We start from the raw sequence: 18888 nt of genomic DNA on the forward strand, positions 1-18888 counted from the left end.
CGATGTGCACCTGTGTACGGTGTACTGTGAAGCAAACCCATCCATTAAGGAATCACTCATTCTCACTAGGACTTTTCAATCCAAGATTTGGAACATCAGGGTAGCATCACGCTGTGTGCGTGTATGTGTGCGTGCGTGTTTGTGTGTGTGTGTGTGTGTGTGTGTGCGTGCGCGCGCACGCGCGCGCATCCTGTCCTTTCAGCTACTCTTTATAATACCCTGAATGAGTCACAGCATTACACCCTGTTGTAACAGGGAAATAGAAAATGAAGGAGACCCTAGCTGTCAGGATATGTCTCAGGCTGCTTGTTCAGTGTCACAGATCCTAGGAAGAGGAAAAAGGTGAGAGATCTAAAAAGGGGGCAGGGCGGGGGAGTCGACTACTAAACTCCGTTTGAAATCACTGCTTGGAAATACTCCACAGGGTGGGCCGCAAAGTCCTTGGAGTGACAGGGCGTGGGAGTTGGAGGAGGAACAAAGGGCGGAGAGACTGCTCGGGCAGGGTAGGAAACAGGGTAATAACTCAGTTTTGGGGGACTTTCTGGGGAGACCTCTCTGTCCATCGGGGTAAGGTTTCTATTAGAAAAGTTTGTTTGCATTTCCCCCACCCAGCTTGGGCCCAGTTGGCTGGGTGCAGAGAAGGCAGGGAGGAGGCAGCAAGGAGCCTAGAAGGAGGGCTGCCTTAGAGCCTCTCTTGTCGCTCTTCATGGTGACAGCCTGGGTGAGGTCATAGTCTCTTCAATTTTGTTTGTGTCCACATAGTACATTGCTGATGATTTGGGTAATTTCGGCAGAAAAGGAGGGCCCTGCTCCTCCCTTGGGGCCAAGAAGTAGGCTGGGGAGGGGAAGCGACAAAAGAACACTGGAAAGAAATGTGAGTGGCCCGCAAGCCAAGGTATTTTTCCATCTTTGCATTTCACTCAGAGCCATCCAAGTCCACCAGCTTTAGCCCTGGCTCCCCTAAGACTACCCCAGAGAGCATTTCTAACAGGCAGAAAATTGTAAGCAGAGTGAGGTTTTCAGACAAAAGCAGCCCAGCACAACCATGAGTCCCTGACACCAAGGTGCCCTACTGGAAGGAGTAGGCTTTCGGGGGCGGGGAGAGGGGGGCTCCAAACGCCCCAAGGCGGGCGCAGGGGTCGAGCTGGTTGTTCTCCGATGATTTCTTACTTGTCTCGTGCTCAAGATCCTAGGGAGACAGATGGCCGGGTGCCAAGTCTCCCTGTCTTTGGATCCTGTCTCTGCCATCTCCCATCTGTGTGACCTTGGGGAAGAGATTTGACCTCTCTTGCTTCTCAATGTCCATCTCTTTGAAGTGGGGATAATGAGACCTACCTTCTCTCCCCACTGTGAAGATGAAAGGAGTTAATTTGTAAAAAAAAAAAAAAAAAAAAAAACGGCACTAGAAGAAAGTCTTAAGCATTCTGTTAGCTGAAGTCCCCATAGCTTCTTCCAGAGAGGGGAGAATTTGTCTTTGCATCCAAGTGAAGAACAAATCAGACTGAGGTTTTTTTTTTTTTTTTTTTCCTTTCTTCCCTTTCCTGGAATGTTCTCCAGGATGATTTGGCTTCAGAAGAGGGAGTAATAAGGCAGCTGAACTTGCCTGGTTCTGTCTCCCACTCATTATCGCACAGGAGTAACACAGGTTAATCACATAGCTAATTAAGAGATAACATTAATGGAATCTGAGTTGGTGCCCTGATAAAGCCGGAGCCCTGGCAGATAAACGCTGAGGTGGAGCCAAGCCATTTATTTGAGGAGCAGCAGGGCTCCTATCAGGGCACCGGCTCTACTTCCATTAAAGTTATTGATATTACACCCCAATCTACCACTGTAAGACAATCCAATTCTCAGTCTCTCTCTCTCTCTCTCTCTCTCTCTCTCTCTCTCTCTCTCTCTCTCTCTCTTCCCTTCTCCCATCTTTCCTCTCCCTCACCACCCCCATGCTGTTGTTTTCTGAGGGAGCTCAGTGTTAGCCATCTGAATTGAACTCTTGAAGAGCAGAGCAAGCAAGCTAGGTAACAGAGTCCTTATCATTGGGCGCACTTAATTACGAATTAACAGATAAATGGATAACTACGTACTAAAGAAAGTCACTCATTGAAACACAGCTGCAATTAATATGCTGTTATTGGTGGAGAATGTTGACTGGGCATCTAGCAGAATCTTCTTGATTAATCTTTCTCTCTCCTTCCCTCTCTCCCCCTCTCACTCTCCCCTCTTCCTGCACTGGAAGAACCATTTTGGTTTCTCTCCCTGTCTCTTTCCAGTTACCTTGTTGAAAGGGCTTTTGGGAACCCCATCCCTTTCTAGCTTTAGTAAATTCTCTCGTGGCTTCTTTAATTGTTGCTCCCCCCCCCCTTTGTTGGGGAATCATGATCAATTATGGCATTCAGCTAGTTGAGAGCTCACAAATTCTATTTGACATGATGCAGCCATGGTTTTAAGGAAGCAAACCTTTCCTTGCTAACTATGTAGCTGCATCATGAGAAACAATGATTGTATTGGACCGTCTCAAAGGTGTGGGCTTGGGCATCTGCAGGAACCAAGTTCATTTCACTGAGAGCCACTGACAGCTTGAAATGGAACAGGACATTCAAAACACTGTCACCTGTGGTCATGGACACACGCATGCTGGGGACAGCCTTCATCTCTATTCCTTGAAACCCCCACACAAGCAAATTCCCTTCAGAGTCAATAAGCTTCGACAGAGGCCTTTGCCAGGGCGGTGCGAGCCTGACAGAAGAGCAATGGGACATCACTTGGTGTTCTTGTGCCGAGAATGTTAAATACCAATTCCATAATGAGAGGTAAACACAGCAGCTCTTTGAGAATCACTAATCAGCCAACCAGCGAGTCGCTGGCCATTCAGGTGGACCTGGGAGTGGATCAAAACTGTGCCTCTCTTAGACATCTTGGGGCTGGGGACATGTCTCAGTGGATAAAGTGCCTTCCTCGCATGCACTAAGCACTGAGTTCAGTCCATAGCGCTCCTTAAAATGGGGTGTGGTGACACTTGCCTATAATCCCCAGCACTCAGAGGGTGAAGGCAAGAGGATCAGAAATTCAAGGTCATTTTCAGCTACATAAGGAGCTTGGGCCAACCCAGGAGATAATGTACCTCCTAAAACAGGGCCTGGATTTTTCGGTGGATCGTATTTAATTGTTTGATAAGCTAGGTTTATGTAGAAGAAAGCTGAATTCCAAAAGGGGATGAGGGATATAACTACTCATTATGAGACAAGGTCTCATCACACAGTTCAGGCCAGCCTTGAACTTAGGATCTTTCTCAGCCTCCCTGTGCTGGGACATTAGTATATACCTCCTCCACTCACTTCCACCGTGACAGTTAACGAGTACAACAGGAAAATTCACCATAGCTGGCTGTACTTTGGTGGTCCGAATTGTGGCTTTGAATAGGAGTACCTTTAAATCCAAGAAATAATCTGCCTTTTATTTTAGTTACATAATTAAAATGAATAGGAAGTGGAACATTTATGCAGTTGTGTGCTCCTCAAAATTCCCGTTTATCGAGTCTCAAAAAGCAGATAGATTTCTTTTTAGCAATTTATCAAATAAATCCCAAAACACCCAAGACAGTAAGACTCGAGAGGAAAATTCCTTTTCTCCTGGAAATTTAAGCAGATATTTTATAATAAAACTAGATGTCATAATTGTGCTGTTATAGGTCTGTAATTAAGGCTTATAAACACATGATTACACTATTTACTTAAATTGCATCTTTGACAAGAAACTCTTTAGCATGGAAATATGCGACAAAAATAAGTCAGTGAAGATGACGTGTAAGTGGTCCTCACTCGCGAAGAAGGACTTACAAAGTAAAGAAACTCACAATTAAGAATTAAATCTCTAAAATCTACACACAAAGCAAACCAGGGTTTTATGGAGATGGTGACCTACCGTGCCTATGTACTAAAGAGTAAATTCTATTCGGCTCAGTCCTTGATAGATACACACCATTTCCATGTTGAGCTAATTCTAATTACCAGCAATGTCAATACAAGGTTCGTGCCCAAGAACACAGAATAGCTACTGGACATGAGGATATTCTTGCCTTTCTCCCCCTAGGGGAATGAACTTGAGTTTTTAAACACCAAGTAGGCTTGTTCCCCCTCCTTCTCCCCTTCCCTTCCCCCCTTCTTCCCCCTTTCTCTCCTCTTCCTCCTCTCCCTTTCTTCTCTCCCTCTTGCCTTTTCCCCATCCCTCCTTTTCATTCCATTTAGAATTACAGCAAGATGCTATTCAGGATGTCCTTGGGCAAACTGCAGCAACTGACTTTCTTCGAAAGTGCAGAACACATCTGAGCCGTGATAAGAAGCTTGCTACCTGACCCAGCCCATCTTGCTACAAGGATTCTCCCATTTCCTTTCTGAGGTTCTCAGAGGCCTTCATTATATCCAGATCCGTCTGCATCTCCCACCTCCATTCGGCTCTCTTCACGCCTCAGCTTCGACAGTGTTACCCACCATCTGTATTACTTCACTGGAGTCTTTTCAGTCCTCTCAACCCAGTTTTCATTTACTTCACGAGGACAGAAACAGTTTCATTTATTTTTTCCTATTCCCCAAGCCAGATGCACAGTCTCTAGCTTGGAGAGGTGTTTCTATGTGTTTATTGAGTTGAATTATTGAATGTGATCCTCTTGCTCATCACTTCCCATTCTGTCTCACACACACACACACACACACACACACACACACACACACACACACACACACAGAGAGAGAGAGAGAGAGAGAGAGAGAGAGAAAGAGACAGAGAGACAGACAGAGACACACAGACAGACATACAGAAACAGAAGAACAGAGAGAGACAGACATACAGAAACAGAGAGACAGAGATATATAAACACAGGGAGACATAGAGAGACAGAGACACATAGAGACAGAGAAATCAAGTCAGTCTTTCTCTCTTTTTCTTTTCCTTTTCTTCCTTCCTTTCTTTTCTCCTTCCTTCCTTCCTTCCTTCCTTCCTTCCTTCCTTCCTTCTTTCCTTCCTCTCTCTCTCTCTCTCTCTCTCTCTCTCTCTCTCTCTCTCTATCTTTGTGAAAAGGCATCTAACAATCAATTTTAAGTAAGGAAAAGCATATTTGTGTTCTTGGCTCCAGAGGGTTCAAACCAGGTCACGTGACTCCATAGCTTAGGGTCACACCACTTACCATGGTGGACAATGCTACTAACCTCACGATAGCCAGAAAGTAAAGAGGGTGCAGGGGTGGGGGTAGGGTCTCCAGATGCTCTTTATTATGCTACCTTCCTCTGACTAGACCCCACATCTCAATAGTTCTCTGCCTTCCAATATCACTGGCTGAGAACCAGGATAGTGGCCCATGGACCTGTGGAGCATTTGTGAATCAAACCTAGACTGCATAAGTTTGTGTTTCAAGATGCCAAGATGATATGACTCTTAGTTGTTGCCTTTTTGTGGCACATATCTGCTCCTTGAGGTGGCTTCTTCTAGTATTTCAATGTCCCTGAGCTTCTAATACAGATTCCTTGTTCGATCCCTTCTTTATAGTTTTCTCACAGGTAAATTTCCTTAGTTTCTTTTGGTCAACAAACTAACTGATTATCTTCCGGGCTCTACTTGGATTCTCCCATGGTCACCATTAGCATCTTCAGAATAGCCATGTGATGTTTACAGTGATTCATAGGACCTCATGCTTCTGCCCAGTAAGAACTGCAACTTGGGCTTTGGGTCTTGCTATACATTCTTCTTCCAATAGCAGAAGCTTCTCTATGACCAATGTGCAAACATGCACAGAGGGAAAACATCCTCTACTAATAACTGGACAGTAGCAAGTATTATAAGAGGACTTTATAGAACAAATGAATAAATGCTCATGGAAATGAATTAGTATGAATTAGTGTGGTTCCTATATTTTTTACTGCCTAATGAATTTCTACAAACAGCAATAGGTGCTCTTATTAGCCAGAATCCAATCAGGAAAAGAGGGCTTACTTCAGGTCAAGAGAGAGAATTTGACATGAAGTACTGGTTGATTATAGAGGCATAGGAAGAATTAAAAGACATATGCTACCAATGAGTAGCAAGAATGCAGTCAGGGCGAGCAAGGTGGCTCAATGTGTAAATTATTAGCTGTGCAACCATGAAGTCTATAGTTCAGATCCTTAGAACCCACATAAATGCTTGAGAGCCACTGCAGTTCTCCTGTAATCTCCACTCTAGAAACCAGAGATGGAATGCTGGAGCAATTTGACAAGTTGAGTGGCTAAATCGGGGAGCTCTGAGTTCAAATGAGAGACCCTGCCTCAATATACGTGGTGGAAGGGCATCAAAGAAGCCACCAGTGTCAACCTCTGGCCTCTACAAGCACAAAGATGCACACGTAGGTGCTCCCACATACCAGCAGACACACACCTGAGAAAAAAGAAAGAAAGGTAAGCCAGAGACAGTATCTAGGACTTGAAAGATGGTGTTTCCGGAGGGACACCATCTGATGGTCACAGGAGTCACACAAAAGAGACCTGCATTCAAAGATCTAGACCATAAAATCCCTGGCCCAACTGTCTGTAAAGCCAGAAGAGGAAGGAAAAGAAGCTAAGATTCCCTTCACCCCAATCTTCACCCTAAACTCCAAAGCCAGAATCCAGAGCTTTTAGCAGTAACAGAGCAGCTTTGGTGGGGTAAAGTGGACCAAGCCATGTTCAAGAGCCACAAAGCAAATAAGCACTTAGCCAACCCACCCTCCATTCTTAGGTTTCTCATTTTGTTCTGTTAGCCACTTTCTAAAAGAGGAGGAATGGACCCTGAGAAGAGAGCCCCAGTAATGACACATCTACAACCCCATACACGCAACTGTACTCTGCTGCATATAGCTTTCAAGGAATCAACATTTTCATTATGTTCCTAAAAATTAATGCTGAAGCATTCTTAGAGGTGTCATCTCAGACAGATATTTGGGTACAGGGTTGCCCCCCTGACCATTACAGGAATTGTGTTAGTGTCTGTGATGGTTTATACTGACTATTAAATCCACAGGACCTATACCTTGGAGACAAATTTCCATGTATGTCTGTTAGGGGTTGTCTAGATTAGATTAACTGATGTGGGAAAACCCACCATAAGTGTGGGCAGAACTATTCCCTAGGCTGAGATGCTGGAACACACAATATTAGAAAATGGGCTGAGAACAGCTTTCATTGCTCTCTGCTTCCTGTCTCTGGATGCAAAGAGCAGCCATCTTCTGGTGCTGTGACCATGTCTTCCCTGGGATGGACTCAATTCAAATGTGAGTCCTTCAGCTTATTCTTGTTGGGGTATTTTATCACGGTGATGGGAAGAATGACTAAGAGAGTGTGCAGGTGTGACAGTGGGATACAGACTCTGCTGTCCCTTTGACTAGAAAAGCTACCTGTTATGCTCACACAGATATAGACCCCGTTCTCCCTTTTAGCACAACACATCTTTGAGATGGTATTCCATTAGACAAAAGGAACAGAAAAGTTGTCTCCTTGCAATCTCACCCAACCTGTCACCAAACTGTGGAAGTGCTTGCTTGGCTGGAGCTCTTAGATCTCCTTCAAGGTCCACTCTTCTCTCCATGTCTTTCGTGAATGCATCAATCGATTGATTGATTGATTGATTGCCTATGTTTCTCTTTGTAGCTAAGTATTCTAGGATCTGCTTTTCTTTCAACTGAACTGCTACACTTTGGGTCTGAAATGCCCCAGGAATCCCTGGTATTAAAGGCTTACTCTATTCTTAGTACTAATTGGAGGTAGAGTACCTTGGGGGCTAGTTAGATATCTCTAGCTATTAAAGGCAACCCTTAAAAGGAGATAGTGGCACTCCAGTTCCTTCTTTCTCTTTCTTTGTTTCCTGCTCACTATGAAGTGCCCAACTTGTTCTACCAACAAAGCAATGAACCAAAACAGGTATAGTCTGAAGCTTTAAAATCTGATAAGCCAAAACAACTTTTTTCTCTTATTAAGATTTATTGCCTTGGGTATTTTATTATAGTCTCAGAAAGCTGTATAAGCTTAAGACCAACCTGCTAGAACCATCCCTTGGTTTTCGCTTATCAGTTATACTCTCCCTTATCCCAAACCTACTGTCCCTGGGCCTTGTCTGCACTTCTTTCTGCTTCCCTTTCCTTCCAAGCCCTTACTACAGACTGTAGCCTCCTGTCTCTTCTGTAACTGCCTATGACTCTCCTTGCTTTCTCTGGTGCAGGACCACCCCCACCCCCACACTCCACATGCTCTCTCACCTTCAGCCTAATCTCCACTTCTTACTGGTTCTTGAAACCCTCCCTCCTATCCTCTAAAGCATCAGAGAGGAAAAGCTCCTTTATTAAAAATCAACATGTGCTTCATGATCAAAATTCAAAGTGGGCAAGCTAGCTGGATTTGTTATTTCATAAGACAGAACTTGCCCGTTGCCTGTCTTCTGCTCAGCCTTTCTCCTGACCTCACAGCAAGCATCTTTCTCAAAGCACCAATCAGAGCAGCGAATCCAGGTTAAAGCAAGCTCTGTGGCAATCGGGCCCCAAAGTCCTCCAACCCCTAAACCTGGTAGCCAAGGAAGGGGAACGTGCCCATCAATTCCAAGGTGGGGACCCTCTATGGAGATTTCTCAGCCTCTCATCTTAATGAGTTTAACTGCAGAGATGGGCAGCTAGAGCATTCCCGCTGAGCATAATTACCATGATGGGGCACCCGGGGAGAGATTGTCACAAAGATAACTGGGTCTCAGGCTATTTAGCACCTTACAGATGAGAGTAAGGTGGTGACTTGGAAAAATGAGGTCTGGTTGAGATAGGAAGACTGCTGAGGCCCATTTGTCATCTCTCTTTGTGGAAGCACACATTGTTGTGGTTTTAACTAAGTGCGTGAGCCCCAAGCACAAAGTATAGTCATTTTGAAATCACAGAAATCCGAGCCCCGATGAGACCGAAGGGGTCATGCTATGCTGTCCACACTTTCTGGCCTCCATCCCTGACAGGCTGGACCTCCCTGCTAATAGCCTTGGGAGGACAGCCCCCTACCCTTTTCATCAGAACCTTGGAAGGTCAGAACACAACACATAACTGAGGGCTGCCTGGGTACAGACATGCCCTGCAAAGGATTATTTATGTGTGTTTATTCTGGCTTTTCTCACTTAAAAGCCACAGTCAAGGTCAGGGTCAGGTCCCTAACACAGGCCGCTTAGAGCAGCAGACCGAAATGTCAAAAAATCACCGGGCAGCGTGAATACACCGAAGAACACACAGGAAAATATATTGAATCATCTTGTGCAAATTCACACTTCACTGAGGAGCGGAGCGGGAAGCTTGACCTCTTAACCACTGTCAAGCTCTTCCTAGGAGTGCAGAAGGGTGGGGTCGGCTTCTCCCCATGCCCCACAGGCAAGAGGATGGATGGCCTCAAGCAAGGATTGATGGAGAGGTGCTGGACAGGTAGTCTGAGTCATTTAGAGGTGACATTCAAACCTTGGCAAAAAGCAATCTTCTAACGGAGCAGGCTGAGAGCAGGCAGGAGACTAGGGAACAACAACCTCCATTTTGCTTCATTGTTTCCTTTATGTGACTACAGCATTATTGTGAGTTCTTGTTTGAGGACTGTGAATGCGAACCAAGGAGAGGTGTCACAGAATTTCCCAGACAGACTCAGCTGTCTCATGGCAGTACCCAGATGAGCGGGCATTTTCTGGTGAGCTTAGGCACACCCCATGTAGACAGAATTCAGAGCCCTATAGAGCAAGTAGGCCAGCTCCCTGAGAACTCTTAGAAGGAACATTTCTCTCTAAGCCATCCGTAAAGCAATGGACTTCATGTATCTGAATTCCCTGAAAGAGAATGAGTAGCCCATCCTTTTAATGTCAGTGATCCAAATCTAGCCTATGGCCCATCTTTTTTTAAAATATGGTACAACTAAGAAGAAATTATATATTTTTCAAATGTTCCTCTAATTAATTGGACTTAATGTGTCATAAAACAGAGGGGATTATATGAAACGAAGAGGGGGAAGTACTCGGGGGGTTGGGGTAGTTGTGGGGGTGATGGTGAGTGGAGTCAATCATATTTCATTGTATATATGTATAAGATTCTCAAGAATAAAAAATATTAATAAGAGTAAATACATAAGATCATTTTAAAGATTCAGATAAGCAAGAAGAGTGCCTCTTGGACTTTATTTGACTAAAGAAGTCTACATTATTTTCGTATTTGGCTCTTTTCAGAAAGTGCTAATTCCTGATTAGACCACTAATTCTGGAAAACACTCAACAGATATGCAGATCTTCTAACCAGGCAGCTAATCCGCATGCAGACTCTGACCTGACCCCTGATATCTGCATTCTAACAAATAATAAAGGTGTGTGTGTGTGTGTGTGTGTGTGTGTGTGTGTGTGTGTGTGTACAAGCTGAAAGTCACCCCCAGATGTTAATCTTTAGGCACTATGCTTCTTATTTGTTGAGATGGGGCCTTTCATTGGCCCAGAGCCAGTGGCTGGCGAAGGAGCTGCAGGGCTTCCTCTGTCTGTTTCCTCAGTATAAGGTCTACTACCTTTTATTCAGGACAAGGTACCAGGCATGGCATTTTGTGTTTGTTTGTTGGTTGGTTGGCTTGTTTGTTTTTGCATGAATTTTGCCAGTTAAAGCGGATGTTCATGATTTGTACTGGTTTTGAGCTTTCTTCCCCTACGCACAAAAGATAATTACAATGTCACTGGACCCAAGATGACATTATTAATGTTCCCTTCGAATTAACCACTAAGTATGTGTCTGAAATCTTCTGTGTGGATAGCGCACTGCAAGTGTGGCAGAGAGCATAATTTGTGGACGATTACTCCTCTTGCTCCAGCTGAGAAAAGGACATATAATCGGCAGAAGAAAGTTCTTCAGAGGAACGTGCCAGAGAGGAGTAGAGATAACATGGCTGATGTTGGTTTTGGATGGACTAGCAGTTGAATGCAGAGCTACTGGGATGCCACCTGGCACCTTGACTGATATCAGTGAGCGATAGGGTCTAAGGAGGAGTTGACAGGGCGTATGCACGAGGAGGCACATAAGCATTTGCAAAGACACAACACTGGAAGGGACTTTTGAAATGAGCAAGACTAAAGTTTGGGCAGAGGGAATAGCCAGGCCACTAAACACAATCTAGAGAAGTACTAATGGTATTCAAGAGTAGCTTGGTCTCCCTGCCCCTTTATCAAGACTTCCTAGATCCTAAGACACAGCAACTCTGTCATTGTACCTGTACTCACTTATCAATGCTTGTCTCCTTTCCACTTAGAACCAGCTATACTCTTTACACTCCTACTTCTTTGAGTTATTATCTCATAGTCATTGTCACCATCATCTTTGTCGTCATCATCATCATTCATTACTAATTTATATACCTTGTTCTTTACAAATGTTATTCTTACAAACTGAATTCTTCTTTACATATCACTGTATTCATAAAGAAATTCTACCTCACCTTCAGAGATCCATTTCAGGCCTTCTCCACAAAGCTTAGGAGGCTGAAGCAGGGTGATCATGAGTTCAAGACTTGTCTGAGCTATGAACCAAGACCCTGTCTTGAAATACAATTTAAAAAAATAATATATTACATTTAATATTTATATGGAATCTTGTCAAATGAGAGCTTGCTGCTGCCCACAAATATGGTTCTGCATAGCTAATTATATCTGTAAGGATAGGGACCAGTAAAACATGCGCAGAAGTGGGAAACGTTCTTGAGACCAATCAACAATATACAAAAAGGAAAAGAGGCCTAGGAAGTTTGGTAAAATCTGGCAAGAGAGAAGAGAAGGGAGGGCTGGCTTCACTGAGCCAAGCAAACAGCCATGATGAGCAGGTATTTCCATTAAGAAAGGAAAAGGCCAGAGTAGGCGGGAATGTAGAGGCATTTCTCATTGGTGAATCAAGACATCCTTTTCTTCTCATGAGTTTGAAGTAGACCATGTGGAAAGACTGAATGCTCAGACTTAGAAGATGCTACCTAGCTGGAAAAATCGTCCCCTCACTCCTAATACCTGCATGGGGCCAGGTGAGTGCAGAGAAACGAAATGTGGCCAGAAGTAAGGCGTATCACTCCATGGCAGGATGACAGGACACCTGAGCTACCTTCCCATGTCCTCTGCTGCTTGTGGTCATTGGTAAGGCCCACGGCTTAAAACTGAAATCAGTTCAGGAAGAGTGAAGTCTCCGTTCCTAACTTATGGCTTTGAGAACACTCAAAAAAGCTGGAGCAGAGAAATAGCTGTGCTTATTAAGGTAGAAACTATATACTACACACACACACACACACACACACACACACACACACACACTACATAATTACATAGTAAATACATATCTACTGTGCTACTCTTTTGAGTTTTGAAGTTGTTGTGTTTTTTTTTTTTTTACAACAGTGGTCTTACATTTATTTGTTTAGAGTAGGAAGACTTTTCCAGAAATGGCTAACTGGTGCCTAAATTTGCTTCAAGTGTAAAAGGACACATGAGGCAAGAGGAGTTCTGGGTGGCCTTGGGCAGATATACATGGAGAAGGGCTGCAGGCTCTCGATCCTCTTCTCCCATTGATTTTTGCTGGGGGCAGCGGTCTTGAACTCATTGATTTTCATTGCTGATTAAGTCATGTTCCCATCTGTCAGCAGTCATTCCATTTTCTTTCATCTGTGTTTTCACTCGCTTGGAGCTTCACAACAATGGGGATCTTTGCTCCACAACTAGACATTCCAGAAGGATTGAAAAGGCTTCCTTCTGCATGGCAGTGTTCAACCCAGACTCTTCCTTCTTCCTCTAAGAGAAATGCTCTCAAAGCTATTGCCTGTTAGACACAGAAAACTGTCAAAGTCAGAGGTGCCTGATCTTCACAGAGGCTGAGTTCCATCTGGAGGAAGCTGGAGACCTGTTAGGAGTTGCCTTAATTCAGCAATGTTTTCACTTCCACAGAAAGAGCTGTGAAGACATGCAGGACCCAGAGCAAGCTTTCCAGCAGACAGAAACTAAAAAGGTATAGACAGGTGGTAGCTCACTCCCCTTGTAGGGAGGGTGTGAAAAGGAGAACCTAATGTGACCCAGAGTGATTAGACTGGAAAGGGGACCAGCAAATGTAACAAGATGGTGGTGGATCAATAGCTAGCTCTTGAAGAACAGCAGCTACAATGCCTGTGTGCCAGCTTTGCTCAGCTATGAACATGCCACAGCTGATCTGGCTGTCAAGCAGGCCATGCGCCTCCACTGATCAACCCGTGCATTCTCATGGCTTGATTAGAGACAGGAGGCTGTGGAAAGCACACCAACATGAGAGCGACTCTGAGCAGGGCAGAATTTGCTCATGAGAGTCTTCTCTGCACCCTGTTCTCCTCTTTGCCCTTGTAAGATAAAGTGAGGTAATGGTGAGGCTGACCCCTCTGCTTCCTGCACTGCACCTCTTGTACATAATGCCTAGAAAGATGGTGTTTGGTACACCTCCATTGCCTCAGAGGAGAGTCAAAGAGTCTGAACAGATTGAAAGCGTTGGGTAGGAGATCTGGCTTCCATCCGTGCCAGATGCAAATTCTAGCACCAGGTTTGGAGCAGGCAGGCATCTTTGCTAGGACTCTGACATGCAGGGGCACTTTATGTTCTCTTGTCCTTTCTTCCTAAGAACAGGCAAGCCAGTATATTACTCCTGAACAGGGCATTACAACCTGCTGTCTCCCAGGAGGCCAGTGCCATGGGCAGCAACAATGGTAGCCTAGATAGAAAGGTAGACCCCTAGGGGTTATATGTGTGCATGTAATGTGTGCATGTACGTGACAGGATGTGTAGTTTGTTGTGTGTACTGTTTCCTCTCTCTCTCTCTCTCTCTCTCTCTCTCTGTGTGTGTGTGTGTGTGTGTGTGTGTGTGTGTGTGTGTGTGTGTTGTATATACGCATGCATGCTTGGGCAGTTGAGCTCTGTGTCTTCTGAAATTTTCTTTACCAGTTCTATAAACTATGGGAGGGTCAATCGGGAAAGAATGGCAAAACTGAATATCCAAAGGATGACACATGAGATAAATAGGTCCCGGAATCCTTGGCTTGTTCTCCTGGGAAGGTCATAGAACATTCACAGTGCACTTCCAGGATCCCCCCGTTTACCACCACCCCTAACAGGAGTCTATACAGTAATCATGGAGGCCTTTGTCAAACTCCGTTCTTTATTACTCCCTAAACATGGCTCATGCATTTAACTTCTGGCCAGAGACTGGCCTGGCGTCCTTTCCTACTCCCTGCTACCATGTAAACCAGAGGGGTCTCTTCTGTTTTTGAATGGCACTCAGTAATACCTCACAGAATTCTTCTGTATACCGCCTAGCCTACTTAGCTGTGTGGACACTGGTACCTTGTCTTAAGCTTTTTGGTGTCTCTACACCACAGAAAGGATAGCGCTGACTTGAAATATTCTTCCAATAAATGGATGCATTCTCAGAAGGAAGCAGCAACTTCAAGTTTTACACCATCACCACTGCCGGTCAAAACTTCCTCAAGAATCATCATATGCTTTAGCCGATAAATCCCAGAGTGCTTTGCTGGTCCTTGCCCCACCCACTGTGAACCGATTGGAAAGCCTTTCTCCTGGGCTCCCTCGTGTGTCCTGGGCTCTAGAGCTAGACGTGTCCACAGCTGAGCATTTGCTTGCGAGCTCGTGCAGGAGCGTTTTTCATATGTGTCCTTTTCCGTCTGACTCGAAACTAATCCTTCTTGACTTCAGATCTTTGCACAAACTCCTCCTGTCCTCGCTGGGGAGTTGTGGGCCCAGAGCAAAGGTAGAAGAGAGAGCTCCAAATCTGCACGTTTTATTTCATTGGTACATGTATTTAATCCATCTGCAAACTGTTCATTGGATAGCATCGTCGGCTTCTCTCTCTGGGAACACTAAGGTATGTGTATTCAACAGTGGAAAATAAACATAAGATTTTATTACAGAGTGCCACAGCCGCTCCTGGCATGAGTAATTTGTGCACCTGCATTTTTAAAATGTTTCAAAGTTTTTCCCCTTGGTGCATTCCCGGTAACACACATTAGCTTCCTGGCTGTCACAGTCTGGTTCTTGTAGCCTTGTTATTTCTACCCAGGCCATCCAGAAGTCACTGTTTTTGGAACAGAGAGCAAGCAAATATGGTGGGTGACTATGGAAGTCGCCAGCAGTTGAGACTACCCTTCTGTCTTGATAAATACCTGCCTTCGGGTAGTGAACAGACCTATTGCCGGGGTTAGTGCCACGCACCAAGGGATAGGAAACAAAAAGTTTCTGGGAATAGAAGTGGAGTTGACCCCTCCTGCCATCTTCTTTGTCTTGCAGATTGCTTTTTTTAAAGCACTGGAACAAAGTCAGTTGACTGGGATTCCTCAACAAATACGGTGACCCAGTCTGAACCATTTGGAACTGGGATGCCAGTGAGAGGAGAGCCTGCGTTGGGGAGCTTCAGGAGCAGAGCCACAGAAAGGAGAGTCTGTTGCTACTGTGACAGTATCCCTGCTTTCTGAGGCCTTCCACTCTGTGTGTGTGTGTGTGTGTGTGTGTGTGTGTGTGTGTGTGTGTGTGTGTGTGCAGTGATTCTGGTTTTCGCAGGTGTCTAAAGTCATCACGGTATGCACTGTGCAAGCAAACAATTTCCCCTGTGATGTCTGTAATCTCCTGGAAATGTTCTCTGATTCCTTCCAATGTCCCCCACAGCAGCCCCAAAGGCTGTCAACTCCAGTCATCTCAGGCATGTTAGTACTTTCTCGAGTCATATTGCAGTGTGTAGTATTCTTCCCTCCAACAGCAGGTCTCCGAGGAAGACACTAATGGCCCAGTGCTACACCAACCTGATCATTAGAGTCCCCGTTTCTCTAAGCGACATCAGGCAGATAACTTGCTCGGAAGAATATTTATTTATCTGTTCAATGCTGCAAATGGAGACAGAGCGAGCACACGGATAGAATTGCTGGGTGTGAAGTCTCCATTGTTTAGTGTGATGGAGAGCAATGCATCCTTTGTTCATTTAAGTAATAAGTATTAAGCGTGGTTTTCAAACACTACATGATATCTGCCTAGATGCTCTTCGGCCCAGGCACTGACTGAGTCCACACAGCATGTTCAATGGTTTAAATGCAAGCTCACTCTGTCTTAGCAGGATGGGTCTTTTGGGATGTTAGGTGGCATTTTACTGGTGAAGCTCAAGTTCCTCATTGAGAGTATGGGCAGCATCTGTGGGCCAGCTGTATGTCTTTGAGTTTGACTATTAAAGTGATTTTAAGATTTCTTCTTGGAAGGCAGGGAGGAAGGTAATACCTTCTGGGTTCTGTACACTAATACTTATGGTCAAGTCCTGAGTTTCAATTCACAGAGGTACTTCTCAGAGTCTTCTAAGACTTCCAAAGCAGCTGATTTCAAATTATGCCTTAACTAATGTATGCATCTATGTCCTAAAGGAAAAGTAACTGAAATCATATCACACATATACCGCAGAAGCGCACACTACACACATCATACATAAAACATGCACCACAAAAATTCACACTACAGCACAAACATCCACCACAACAAATCTACCACATACATGATATCACATACACCACATGAAATACATTCACCACACATTATGCCCAGCACATAAAACATACACCATACACCACACTCACCATCATTTATCCCAAATGTCACCTCTACATACCACAGAAACATACACCACTCCACACAAACATACATATCACACCACACGCATAAACCACACATACATACCACTCCATACACACACACTACCCATCACATCCCCACACTTTATACATGCCATATTTGCTTGGGGGAAGATAACAGGTTTATTTTGAGAGTCTTCTAGATTGTTCTGTGCCTTAGTTGCTTGCCAATGTTGTTCCACAGAATGCATTTTGGAAACAGACTGGGACTCCATGAGGAATTCCTAATTTTCTTGGCTCCAACCCCCAATGCTGGGATTACAGGTGTGTGAGAGACGGTCACATTCAGAAGAGGCCCACATAGAATAGCACTTGATAATACATGACTTGCATTAAAGATCACCTAGTCTCTGTCCACAGTTTTAGGCAAGTAATTATTGAACTAATCATGTCTAGGATCCAGGGTAAGGACCTTGCACTAGGTAAGGTTGGTACGAAACAATCGACTGGGCAATCATACAATTATAACACATTAACAAAAGTAAGACATACTGTTCTCCCATCCCCATCTTTGTGACTTTCTTTTGTTGTTGTTGTTGTTATCATTATTTATTCTTTAAATACAAAGTCTCACTATAGCCCAGGGTGTCCTTGAACTTACAAAGTAACTGAGGCTGGTCTTGAATTCCTAATTTCCTTGGCTCCATCTCCCAATGCTGGGATTGCAGGTGTGTGCAAGCAGGCTTGACTTCTGTCACAGTCTTAACATGATGCGAGCAATAGTGAAAGGTTCAATGCCATAATTCAGGAATTAAGGCTACTTCTGGTTTGGTGACTGCCATCCTTACTGTGTGATCTTCAAGGTTCAAGGAAAAGAATGCACTGACTCCTCACTTCCTTGTCCCCAACGTCCCCCCACAACACAAAGGGACTTGGAAGTGTAACCTAGAGCAAATGTCTGCCACCAATTCTATTGCTTATACCATCTGGATATTTCGAGCAGGAATATCCAGCTCCAGCCGGAGACTGTTTCCACTCTTCCTTCAATCAGGTGGAAGACTTACGGAGGCTTTTTACGTAAGTATTACCCAGTGCCACGACCCTGAGCTACTGATAACTGTGTGCATCGCATGCCCATGTTTTACAGGTGCCGGGATTAAAATGTGTACCACTAAGACTGGCTGGCTTGGTGACTTTTGACGGTAGTGTTTCTGTGACCAGGAAAAAGGCAACATCGAAAATAGATTATAATATTTTAGAGTACCAGTGATAAATTGACAAATAAAAACTTCATAATAGTATAGAATAAACGAATAAATACTAGTGTTTACACATATTAGTATTTACTGACGTTAATTATACCCATTTGTTTACTTCCAGTGTTTGTGATGTTATCATATTATTAGGCTGCTAATAGTGTAATTCACTGAAGCCCTACAATAGCATACCAGAGCGATTTCCTTTCATGACCCGTTATTTATATACTCAAGCTTTCTTTCCACATGCCTGTTCCTTTGCAAAATAATTTTGTGATCTTGGCCTACACTGTCTAACATGCTAATAATTTTCAGCCATTCTGAAATATCTGTTTTCTTCGTGACGTCCTATTTTTAGGTGAGAAACAACAGAACAACGAAGCCTCTTCAGAAATTTCATGAGGTAAAATGTGAGCCACCTGGATGGAGAAGAAGCTTCGCTGTCTAAGGACACCAAGATCATAGGTTTGTGGGCATTTGCTCCATTGTGCCCAAAATAAATTCAGTGTCTTCCTGGTCTCTATTTTGAGCTGAACTAAAGGGGAGTCTTCTTCTCGGGGGAATAACAAAGCCAACGATGCCGTGTTTCATCTTTGTGATGAGATGCAGATTTGTCCTAAAGGCCAAGGCTACATCTTCTTTTTTCATCTTTATTAACTTGAGTATTTCTTATTTTCATTTCAAATGTTATTACCTTTCCCGGTTTCCAGGCCAACATCCCCCTAGCCCCTCCTCCTCCCCTTCTTTATAGGTGTTCCCCTCCCCATCCTCCCCCCATTGACACCCTCCCCCCAACAATCACATTCACTGGGGAATCAGTCTTGGCAGGACCAAGGGCTTCCCCTTCCATTTGTGCTCTTACTAGGATATTCATTGCTACCTATGAGGTCAGAGTCCAGGGTCAGTCCATGTATAGTCTTTAGGTAGTGGCTTAGTCCCTGGAAGCTCTGGTTACTTGGCATTGTTGTACATATGGGGTCTCGAGC

The 18888-nt window shown here is 44.3% G+C and overlaps 1 long non-coding RNA gene across 1 annotated transcript; it reads left to right on the plus strand.

Annotated features, from left to right (window-relative positions):
• The first annotated feature begins 790 nt into the window (after positions 1-790).
• LOC120098231 (uncharacterized) lies at positions 791-18425 on the plus strand. The gene is made up of 3 exons (XR_005496353.2): positions 791-895; positions 14737-14905; positions 15328-18425. It is a non-coding gene; the product is annotated as an uncharacterized LOC120098231 (long non-coding RNA).
• Positions 18426-18888: the final 463 nt, after the last annotated feature.

Source organism: Rattus norvegicus, chromosome 18 (assembly GCF_036323735.1).
Source record: "Rattus norvegicus strain BN/NHsdMcwi chromosome 18, GRCr8, whole genome shotgun sequence".
Classification (NCBI taxonomy): Eukaryota; Metazoa; Chordata; class Mammalia; order Rodentia; family Muridae; genus Rattus; species Rattus norvegicus.